At 46.2% G+C, this 11,405-nt stretch overlaps 1 pseudogene; it reads right to left on the bottom strand.

The window, feature by feature from the left end:
* Positions 1-10,669: 10,669 nt before the first annotated feature.
* Positions 10,670-11,191, bottom strand: LOC127050982 (cytochrome b-c1 complex subunit 10-like; annotated as a pseudogene).
* Positions 11,192-11,405: the final 214 nt, after the last annotated feature.

The raw sequence follows: 11,405 nt of genomic DNA, 5'->3' as shown, positions 1-11,405 counted from the left end.
CCAAAGATAATGCCAGGGAGGGGACTGGTCCATCACAGACTGGGTGATCCAATTTTGTTTCTGCTCCTGTGGAGTTAGTTACAATGAGATCAGAGGAAAAGGATCTCATTTGATGAAATATCATTTCTTCGCCCTACAAGAACTCTTGACTCTTGGGTATTTCTAAACATGGACAAGTAGGGCCTGTTTTTCCAAGTGGAAAACACCAATGCAGAGCAGTAAAGTGCCTAACTTGCCTGTGCAATTACCACAAGTGTGTGTGCAAATCAGATATTTACAAGGGCAAGCAGACTTCTAATTATCTATATGCAAATACCCAATTTACATGTGCAATCATGGTGATTGCATACACAAATCAGGTGCACCCTTGTGCATGCATATTTGATAACTTAATCATGCACATGCATTTACCAAAAATCAGGCTTTTCATATGAATATCTTTAGTAGGCTGAATTTTTATACATATATTGCACATTTTTTACTAACCACAGAAATTATCTTGTCAGTACGTGGTGTTTTATTGAGCGAGGTTCATGTAGAGCCCCATCACCATGTTTTCTGAGCGGTTCCCAGGTATTTAAAAATAGAAATAATAACAGTGTGTGTGTGTGTGTGTTTGTGTCTCTCTTTCTCTCTCTCTTCCTACCCTGGCAGGGAAATAGTTTGATTGGTTTATGGATCTTGTTTGTGTGTGAGTGGCTGTGTTGTGTGGGGACTGGCAGGAGGCTGTGTTACGTCTATGAAGAAATTACTGTGGGACAACCAAGATGAAGCAATGCATTTAGCTCTGAAAAGGAGGCCTGTGGCCATCCTTCTTTCTTGTGGCAGGGAGTTCTATAGATCCAGTTCATGTGAAAGCTCTTTCCATGCTCACAAGCATCCCCTGCTGGCTGACAGCTTCCTGTTCCCAGCGGAAGGTAGCTGTCCTGCTCAAGAGCGAAGAGGTGATCTCTCAGGCAGCAAGGACCAATTCAATGGAGGGCTTTGCATATCAGGGCAGAGACCTGGACTTGGATGCTGTGCCCAATAGGAGGCCAGTGCAGAGCACACGCTCACGGGGGGGTGTTCACAGTGACCTGGGGAGCTAAGCAGAGGGGCAGCTGTGCTTTGTACTGTCTGGTGTTTTATCAGGGCATGCGGCTCCATTGCTATATATCATGAGTGTCTCGCATCAAGTGAAGATCATCCATGTGTGTGGCTCACCACGGCCTGGTAAGAGGAGGAGGCTACGGTCTGTCCAATTAGGCTGGAGTTCAGCCGTGGGTATTTGGGCATCCAGTAGCATTCGGGATTCTCATGGTGCCCCGAGATCGCTGTCAGGAAGCAGGGTCTGCAGCAGAGCCAGTCGTCTAGAAACCGAACGAGCACAGCTGGCCTGGAGCAGCTGCCTGATTGGTGGGAAGTGTCTGCAGGCCAGCCCTTAAGCCCAGCAGCAAGTGAGGGGGCTGTTCAAAGCATTTACTCCTGGCCTGATAGCTCCTGTCCCTGCTTGTTCCAGACTTACTCCTGCCCTGGTTCTGCCTTGCTTCACTCCAGGTAATCCAGTTCTGACCCTTGGCCCCAATTCCTGACTTCAGCTCTGACCTTTGCTCTGGCATCTGGCCTGACTCTGGTTCTGACCCTCAGGTCCAACACTTGCTCCAACCACTAGGCATGACTCCTGCTCCAGTCATTGGGCATGACCACCTACCCCCCAGTCTCTGACAGCAGCAGACCAGCCTAGCCCTTGGACGGCACGTGCCCTCGGTAAGAGGATGTTGAGAGGAAGGCAAGTCTTTAGAAGTACTTCCCTCTTCCTAGCAGCATTGCTGGAGGAGCCAAGCCTCTGCTCGGCTGTAGCAGCCGCTGTTCACCCAAGTGCTGACGTTAGCCAGGCAGGGAGGGGCTGGGAGGTGGTGCTGTCTAGGTTTGACGTAAAGCAGCAGATGCTGTGGTTCAATTTTTGAATTTGGGGTGCGGTGATGTCCCAATTCAGCCATTCATTCACAGCAGCACCCGCTGCAAAAGCACTTGGCAGCAGTTTGCCACTAAAATAATACATCAAAGGGTCCAATTTTAACCCACAGCATAAATGAAATTCAGAGGTAGGACTCAGAATCTGTCCCTAGATTGCCCCACTGTGACCAAATGTAGCAGCACTTAACCAGTACCATTTGCAGTCCTCATACTAGTGCTCTGTCCCATAAGTCTTTACTTCAGTGGGTTTTGAGGAGGCAACTGTCGTTCATTCCGCATCTGTAGCAATGCCTCTGATGTGCTACATGCTTACCAGACATACAGGATGAGATAATCCCTCATCCTTGGTGTGGGTGGCATCAGGATGGACAGATGGGTAGACAGACATTGGGGGAAGGCAACAAACAACGAAAGGGATGGTGTACAGGCAGCCTGGCAGACGTAGGGTTTAAAGACCCCTGTAAAGGCAAATGGGTAGGGGCTCCGCAGGGGATTGTAAAGAGGTCAAACCCCGCATGGAGGTGATGGAAAGCCTGACAAAAGAATGGACGGAGTAGAGGGGGGCCACACATGCTCCTGTGTCATACTGGGCCTGGACCCTAGCGGGGAGATGGGAGATGACTGATTGTGAGAATTTTTTTTTTTTAAGAGAGCGACGTCGTCTGTGTTGTAGCTGTGAAACGTCCGCTTGGAACACGCCGCCATGTCCGAGTCATGGGAGTGTAAACGCACAAACAGCTGGCCATGAAGCACAGTTGGGTTTTGGCGGTGGAGTGTCTATGGTTAATATTCTTATCACTTGAAGTGATAAATCAGCAGAGACTCCACTTTGCGTGCTTCTTGCAAAGCCCTGGGAGGCAGCCTGACTTACTGGACTGGGACGAGGATTTCAGCCTCATTGAAACCCAGGGCAGAACTCTCACGGGCTGACATTGTCAGTGCTGGGATTTCAGGCAGAGAGGCAAGAAACCTGGATTCTGTCTGCGTGCCCTTAGGCAAGTTGCTTCCCCTTTCGGTGTCTCTGTTTTCTCTCGCACCCCTTTTCTGCCTTGACTGTTTTCACTGTAGATCTCCAAGCCCAGGGCTGTTTCTCCCTATATATACGTACAGCACCTAGTGCAATAGGGCTGTTCTCAGTTGGGGCCTCTAAATGTTCCTGTCATTCAAATAATAACAACAGAAGTCCCTAAGAAGAGAGACTCATGCAGAAAAGCCTGCCAGACAAAGAACTATCTGGGGTTTGCGCTAATAAACGCATGCTTCATTTTGGCTCTTGGATAGGAATGGAGAACAGCATCTGTAGCTACAGAATATGAGCAGATGCCCGCTTTCCAGGGCCAGAGGTTATCTGGGCTTCTGTCTCGTATTGCAGAGTGCTTGGGAGACCCACAGGGAGCACGCTTTTCGGAGGCTACTCTTCCGTTTGCCTGACGGGCACCTAAAGCTCCAACACTAGCCAACATCTAATCTTTTGTAGCCAAGCAAACAAACAGGACACTGAGGAAACGAAGCATTTTTGCAACTGTTCATTTTGTGGCGCTCTTCATTCAAAACAAAACAGCAACAGCAATTTGAATATTAGAGGGAAATGGGGAAAGACTTGGATCCTCTCCAGCCGGGGAGCTGGTTGCTACAGCTCAGGCAGATATTCACTGGCTTGGATTTAACATATCGATTAAGCACAGTTCAGTGCATTTAGCTGGTAGGAATCAAAGCCCTGGACTAAACACTAAATTAGCTGTATTTGTGTTCTTTTCCTTAGAGCAATAAAATAAAAAGCGGGGCTGTTTTACCCACTGCAGCTGCTGGCAAGGATGCGGAATAAAGCAAATATGTCTCCTCGCGTTTTGGGTGGGACCAGATGCATTTAAAAAATTATTTTATGCTTTAATCGGTCTCAAAGCTTCATTATGCCAAGCATTAGAGTGTCTGATCCAGCGGCCTTTTTATTAATGCTCTGAAAGCAGCAGCAGATGTGCTATTTTTCATCTGTGACCTGATCAGCTAGCTGATTCGTCTACTTCCATTTTCGTTTTCCTGTCATTGATTTATTAATGATGTCTGTCTTATCTGTGCCTCTTTTATAGGGCTTTCTATGGCACAGTCCCCAGAGAAATGCTCTTCCCCTCCTCATCAAAAATCCCTTTCCCCATGTTCTTCCTTGCCGCTCTAGAGATTAGATGCTTTAATCATTTAGTAAGTGAAACAACCTCTGTGGCTCGTACAATTTATGGACAATTTGTCTCATATATATATAGAAGGCTGTTTTTTCCCCCAATGCCCTGTGGTTTTGGCTTGAATTTTGAAATGTGAAATAATACAAGAACTAGGGATCTCATAACATTCACCAAATGAAATTAATAGACAGCAGGTTTAAAACAAACAAAAGGAAGTAAAATTGTCAGACACATAGAAGAACATAAATTGTTGGGCAAAAGTCAACATGGTTTCTGTAAAGGGAAATCATGTCTTACTAATCTATTAGAGTTCTTTGAAGGGGTCAACAAACATGTGGACAAGGGGGATCCAGTGGACATAGTGTATTTAGATTTTCAGAAAGCCTTTGACAAGGTCCCTCACCAAAGGCTCTTACGTAAATTAAGTTGACATGGGATAAGAGGGCAGATCCTTTCATGGATTGAGAAGTGGTTAAAAGACAGGGAGCAATAATGGTAAATTTTCAGAATGGAGAGGGGTAACTAGTGGTGTTCCCCAAGGGTCAGTCCTAGGACCAATCCTATTCAACTTATTCATAAATGATCTGGAGAAAGGGGTAAACAGTGAGGTGGCAGAGTTTGCAGATGATACTGAACTGCTCAAGATAGTTAAAACCAAAGCAGATTGTGAAGAACTTCAAAAAGATCTCACAAAGCTAAGTGATTGGGCAACAAAATGTCAAATGAAATGTTGTGTGGATAAATGTAAAGTAATGCACATTGGGAAAAATAACCCCAACGATACATAGAATATGATGGGGGCTAATTTAGCTATAACTAATCAGAAAAGAGATCTTGGAGTCATCATGGATAGTTCTCTGAAGACATCCACGCAGTGTGCAGTGGCAGTTAAAAAAGCAAACAGGATGTTAGGAATCATCAAAAAGGGGATAGAGAATAAGATGGTGAATATTTTATAGCCCTTATATAAATCCATGGTATGCCCACATCTTGAATACTGATGTGGTCTCCTCATCTCAAACAAGAGATACTGGCATTAGACAAGGTTCAGAGAAGAGTAACTAAAATGCTTAGGGATTTAGAATGGGTACCGTATGAAGAGAGATTAAAGAGGCTAGGATTTTTCAGCTTGGAAAAGAGGAGACTAAGGGGGGATATGATAGAGGTATATGAAATCATGAGTGATGTGGAGAAAGTAGATAAGGAAAAGTTATTTACTTGTTCCCATAATATAAGAACTAGGGGCCACCAAATGAAATTAATGGGCAGCAGGTTTAAAACAAATAAAAGGAAGTTCTTCTTCATACAGCGCACAGTCAACCTGTGGAACTCCTTGCCTGAGGAGGTTGTGACGGCTAGGACTATAACAGGGTTTAAAAGAGAACTGGATAAATTCATGGACGTTAAGTCCATGAATGGCTATTAGCCAGGATGGGTAAGAAATGGTGTCCCTAGCCACTGTTTGTCAGAGGATGGAGATGGATGGCAGGAGCGAGATCACTTGATCGTTACCTGTTATGTTCACTCCTTCTGGGGTACCTGGAATTGGCCACTGTCGGCAGACAGGATACTGGGCTGGATGGACCTTTGGTCTGACCCAGTACAGTCATTCTTATGTTCTTATTTTCTTAAAACCATGCTCTGAAGTCAGTGTCCCTAGCCTCTTTTTGCCAGAAGCTGGGAATGGGTGACCACCCAGGGATAGATCACCTGTTCTGTTCATTCCCTCTGAAGCATCTGGCGTGGGCCACTGTCAGAAGAAAAGATACTGGGCTAGATGGACCATTGGTTTGATGCAGTATGGCCCATTCTTATGTTCTTATGAAATATGGTGTGGGGTAGAGTTGCCAGGCATCCAGTTTTCGACTGTAATGCCCAGTTGAAAAGGGACCCTGGAGGCTCCAGTCAGCACACTCAGAGCTCAATGTGAGATTTGTCTTGGCCCCGGGGCCAAAAATACAAATCCTACCAAAGAGATGGCTAATTCATCACAAAGGCTTCAGCCCTGAAGGTTCACTTGCACCTGCCTCTCCCACTTCCAAGAGTCCTGTCGGAGAGGCCTCCCTCTTGGACCTGAGCCTCTGAGAGTCTTATTTGGAGCCAAGGTAGGAATTGAGGGAGGGGAGAATGGTGGTGACTACTACCCATCTCTCCCCCATTTCCTAGTGCCCAGTGGGAAATAAATGGACCTGTGAGAACTTGGTTCTTTGCTCTTTTCGGATTCTTAGTCCCTCCAGATCCCAGGTTTTCATGCATCTGGACTTTGACTTGGGGTAAGGAAGTGCTGACTTAGCTGCATAGCCTGACTCTTCCCCAGCAGCAGGACTAGAGAGGCCATCCATGGTCCTTATGAAACTGGAGACAGTAAAGCACCTCCCTTGCAAATGACTTTCTCTCAGGTACTGAGGGTGTGGCCTGGTGACTGAGGGCTTGCCAGTGAAAGACAGACTCTAGATGAAGCTAACGTCCTGGCTGGATTCTGCCGTCTCTGAAGCCCTGGGCACCTACACAACGTGCAACTGACATAACAGTGCAGGCCTAACTGTGAGAACCCATTCGAGAACAAGAAAACAGCTGTTCATGTGAGTGATGTATCCTTAATATTAAAAGCAGCTGGCAGAAGGATGAGGAGTTTTGTCTCATTGATTTCGTAGTGGAAAAGACCTGAAGATTGTCTCAGGGCTGTAGCTCTTCATAATATGTTACATCAAACCATGGTCCTATGAGGGAATGTGTATGTGGCTCCAACTGTTAGTATTCTAAGGGGTTCTGATTTTCTCACCCAGGGCACCTGTCTACCTACAAGTAAGGATCTAGGAGGTGATGATAATCCTCAGGGAAAGTTGCAGTTTTGCCCAGAGCACCGACGTAGAGAAATATTAGACTTGTTGAATAGTGTTCAAGGCTTTGTGCGTGGGCAGTGGGTGTCCATCCCACCCCTCCCATTCCCAGTCCCAGAGCGCCGGGAGGCATAGCCCCAGTACTGCCCCCCCCCCCGTCCCAGCCGCCCTAGCCTCAGCCCCAGCAGGCTTCTGCCTGGGCTGGGGTCAACTAGCAGCAGCAGGAGGGGGCCTCAGAGTGGAGTCTGGGTGTGGCCAGGCAGGGCTATTTGGGGAGGCTCAGCCTTCCCCAGCCTATTATGTATGCCGTCCATGGCTTTGTGTTTTGTTTAGAACTAGATTAGGACCCAAGCAGCCAAACTAGGTCCCACAGTTCAGGCATGTTCATCTCTGGGATTTCATTGGAATTAGCACTAGTGAGGTAAAGGCTGTCTGCAACGTGTGGCTCTGTGTGAGGATTTCTGCACCCCAAAGCTTAGGGATGTTTGTGCTGTGAAGTTTTTGGCTTTAGCTGCTCTCCATGAGCACAGAGCAGATATATCAGTGGAAATGATTTATGTGCAAGCATTTTAAATGCATATACCAATAGGAATTGAACTCCATATTGCCGGGTTGGGATTAGGAACATCTCTGGCTTGAGGGTGATCCTGTCTCATTAGGGGACATGGATTCTTCTGTGTGTTTTTGTTCTACCAGGTATCGATTTCGGTTTGTTTGCCTTCATCCCTCTTCTCTAAACTGAATGGGGCGGGGCTGCTCACATCTTCGATCCTGCTCCCTGGCTCTCCATTAGCATCTTGTAAAGCAAGGGGGCTGAGTTAGGATTCCTGTGAGGGCTCTACCGGGCCCCTCTTGCTTTTATAGCCTGTCTTGTTTTTGTTGGTCCTCCTCAGAAAAAATCTCAGATTTAGTTCTGCTGTTTACGTGAAAAACTCGACTCCTTTCTATTGTTTGGCTGAGAGTTAATCAACCTGAAGGATGCATTTAATGGGGTGTCTGTAACATTTGTGAATACCACTTCATTGGACTGTAGAGTAGATGGAAGTAAGAAGAGAGATCGGTTAGACTAATGGAACAATAGGAAAGAAAATGAAACTCCTTACAGCCTTTTAGTTGGAGGAGAATAAATTACATTGTGTCATACTAGATGGAGCTAAGGTTTAGTGGTTTGAGCAGAGCACTGGGAGGTGATGTTGTAAACCTGGGTGTAACACTGACTCACTGAGTGGTCTTGAGCATGTCACATCACCCCATCTGCCTCAGCTTCCTGACCTGTCCAATGGGGATAATGCTTTCTTACTTCATACGGATGCTGTGGGGATTATGTAATCTCTGGGTGCTAAGTATCATTATTGCATCTATCGTGAGAACATGCAGGTTGCTTGCTTTTAATACCACAGGGGTTTCCCCCCTTATTATTGGTTCATTTATGAATCTCTCTGTGAAAAGAATTTGTTCTGACCCAAACCACATTTTTAAAGTATTTTATTGGCTATATTTTTATTCCTTTTATCTTCCCATCCCAGTTTCATCTGGCTGTCAGCTGCAGGTTGTCTGTCTCCGTGCCAGCACTGGCTGTTCCATATGGTAGTTGCCCCCCACACACTAAGTGTCCTGTAACTGTGTGAGGTCCATGCCTCCAAGACCCAAGACTTAACTGAATCTATCCTGGCTTCTCCCACTCCCAGCCATCCCTGCCAACACAGCTGTAGCATCGCTCCTCTGGGCGAAAGACTGGCACCCAGCCCAGCTCAGAGACATCTGCCAATGTTTTTCTGAAGGCCAAACTGTGAGGGGAGGGTAGGACGGGCTGGGGAGAGGTGGGGAAAAGGAGTAAAGAAACAATGCTACTAAAAGACAATTTTGTCCCATGCTGCCCTGCTTAAGAATCCGTACATCACCACCTCTGCATTGTACTGTACTTGGCTGGCATCAGTTCCTCTCCCGAATGACCTACCCACTTGGCATCATGCTTTGTAGAGCTGGTCAACATTTTCCGTTGTTTAAAAAATGGTCTCCCCCCCCCCCAGAATGAAACTTTCTGGTTCTGCAGTTGGAAAATCTGGCAATTTTTTGGCTTTGAAACTTCCAAAATATTGGTAGGTTTTGAAAAATGAAAGTCCCAAAACATTTAGAAAAAAGGTAAATATTTCCCATGACAAATTTCCCTTTTTCCACCTAGTCCCAATGCTTTGTTACCGCTCTAGTGGCCAGCCACCCCCAATAAAGCCCCACACCCTCAACTATGTCACCTCTCCTACTGCAGAATATTTGGTAGATGTTTTTCATATTTGTTCGTTTGCCTTAAACCCATGCGAACAAGTGGCCTATGCTCTTCTGTTTTCTTTCGGTGGTACTTCAGGGATAGAAGGAGCTGTTCAAACAGAAGATCATTGTGTCAGAAATATGCCAACAATTTTGCTTCTTACTGTAGCAGTTGTTTTTCTTTTAAAATGCTTCTCCTGAGCATTTCCAAGCAAACTCACCATCTGACTGCAAAGTCACAAAATTGATAAAGTGTCTCGGATTATGAAGAGGAACTAATTTTGTCTAAATTTGGACACCAGCCTGAATTTCCAGTGGAAACACAAAGGGAGAGACTGGTATTGTCTGCAAGATATTTACATAGGGGATAGTTCCTGAGATGGTGTAAACTGGCATAATTCCGTGTCCTTCAAAAGAGCTACAGTGGTGTACTCCACTGAAGATCTGGGCCAAGAAACGAACCATTTTTATCTGTGTAAGGTAACCAGATGACAGCCCTGAAATGCTCTGCTTAGCATGGACAGTGGTCATGAAAACTTCTACAGCGTTATTCCGCCAGTGACCTCCATCATGAGGGAACATCTGTTTCTAGGGTGCGAGGACTGGCCAGTCTCTGTACGTGTTTAATCCTTTCCCCTTCTGCTAAGGCTACAAACAAATTAGTGCCTGATCTGGTGGGGTTTTTGGATGCAGCCGCCTGGGTAGGTTGAGATGGACAACTCATTTCACGTAGCCCACCGACCAGCTGTTGAATGGCAACAGTGTTTGGTCAGTGTTGACCTAAATCCTGTTCACACTAGTTAACAGCTCTGTGTCACATCCTGAGCCATCCCATCCCAGAAGTATACCTTGCTTCACGGGCATAAGGTGCCCGTGCCCCTGCTCTGGTAAGTGCCAATGGCTATTACAGGGATCCATGTTCACCACTGCAATGTCTTTCAGGCTGAACTTGCTCAGTTTACATGTACAAAGATGACTTTTCCAGTTCACAATCTATATACAGCCCAGGATCTGAAAGTCAAGCTGGGTTGTTTTCTCCTCATGCATCATTCCCACTCATCCCGACCCAACTGAGGTGAATTGTAGCTATAATGGAAGTGTATTCCTAGTGTTGTTCATCCCTCATCCACATGGCCACCCTCCTGAGTGGGGCTGGGGGGCAGCAGGAAGGCTTATCACTGGAGCTGATCAAAGACTTTTCATCTTTTTTTGAGAGAAAATGGTCGTGGTGGGCGTTGTTTTACAAAATGGAATTTATGTGACAACTATCTTGTTTTGTTGAATATTTACAACTATGTAAATTACAGGCATCTGGGGACCTTACCAGAAACACTCCCTGGGTAAACATCAAACATACGGTGCACTGTAACATCCACATGTTACATATTACAGCATTTCATGCCTGCAGAGCTGCTAGTGTGAAAGGCCTGGTTTTTTTTTCAGTTTATGATTTATTTTGTACATCTGTTTTATGAATTCAGCCCATCAGAACAATACCGCTTGTGAAAGTGACCCAGAAACAAGTTCACCCATTTGTGCAGCCAGTATGTTAAATTAAATTTGATTGTTCATAACTGTTCAGTAGAAGACAAAGTAACATCACAGCCTCTCCTGAAGTCCACAATGAGCATTTCAAATTCACATCAGACTAGGGTCTTCGAGAGGAAGAATGGATCCAATACACCCAGTCCAGCCCATAAACACTTCCATTAGAGGGAAGAGAAGCAGTTTAATCATCTTTCTTAAACTTGCCATTAATGTAGGGAATATAGTCAAGGATCAGTCTCCAGTCTGTCGCCCACACCAATCCCACAGCGCCTATGGTGCCCCATGTGGACAATGTGGGGGTCCAGGTCTGCAGCAGCTGGGCGTAGCGGGGACCCACGAGCCTGTTCAGCATCCTGCTCCCGCTCAGCCTTGGCCACCAGCCTCACAGTCACCCCGGCTGCGCATGCGCCCACGACGCGGCCTCCTGTTGTCAGGCATTCAGAATTCAGCTGCTACAACTTGCTCCTGAGTGAAAGCAGCCCTTTCTAGCCTCAGCTCTCCGGAGTAAATATGTTTTGGAGCACGTCAGTGAACCAGTACAACTTAAAACACTGAGCTGTCCAGGTGTGATCTTTGCCAAAGTCAGAGTGTGGTACAAAGACTGGGCCCATCCATAATA

Source organism: Gopherus flavomarginatus, chromosome 5, assembly GCF_025201925.1.
Source record: "Gopherus flavomarginatus isolate rGopFla2 chromosome 5, rGopFla2.mat.asm, whole genome shotgun sequence".
NCBI classification, from domain to species: Eukaryota; Metazoa; Chordata; order Testudines; family Testudinidae; genus Gopherus; species Gopherus flavomarginatus.
This window is presented reverse-complemented; position numbering and strand designations above follow the sequence as displayed.